Here is a 331-nt window from a genome sequence, read left to right as displayed (position 1 = left end):
TCATCATCATCATCATCATCATCATCATCAGCAGCAGCAGCAGCAGCAGCAGTAGCAGCGGCAGCAGCAGCATCCTCACCATCATCATCATCCTCATCGTTACCATCATCGTCATCGTCATCATCGCCATCGTCTTCGTCATCGTCGTCGTTGTCGTCGTCATCATCATCATCCTCATCCTCCTCCTCATCATCATCATCATCATCATCATCATCATCATCATCATCATCTTTTAAGTCCACTTCTTCCGTACTTGCAAGGATCAGACGGAATCTGTTGAGGCAAACATTCGATGGCTGGCTGCATAGATACAGTTGTATATACATATAAA

This window comes from Octopus bimaculoides, chromosome 12 (genome assembly GCF_001194135.2).
Source record: "Octopus bimaculoides isolate UCB-OBI-ISO-001 chromosome 12, ASM119413v2, whole genome shotgun sequence".
Taxonomy (NCBI): Eukaryota; Metazoa; Mollusca; class Cephalopoda; order Octopoda; family Octopodidae; genus Octopus; species Octopus bimaculoides.
The sequence above is the reverse complement of the archived record's forward strand: the minus strand, read 5'-3'. Positions refer to the sequence as shown.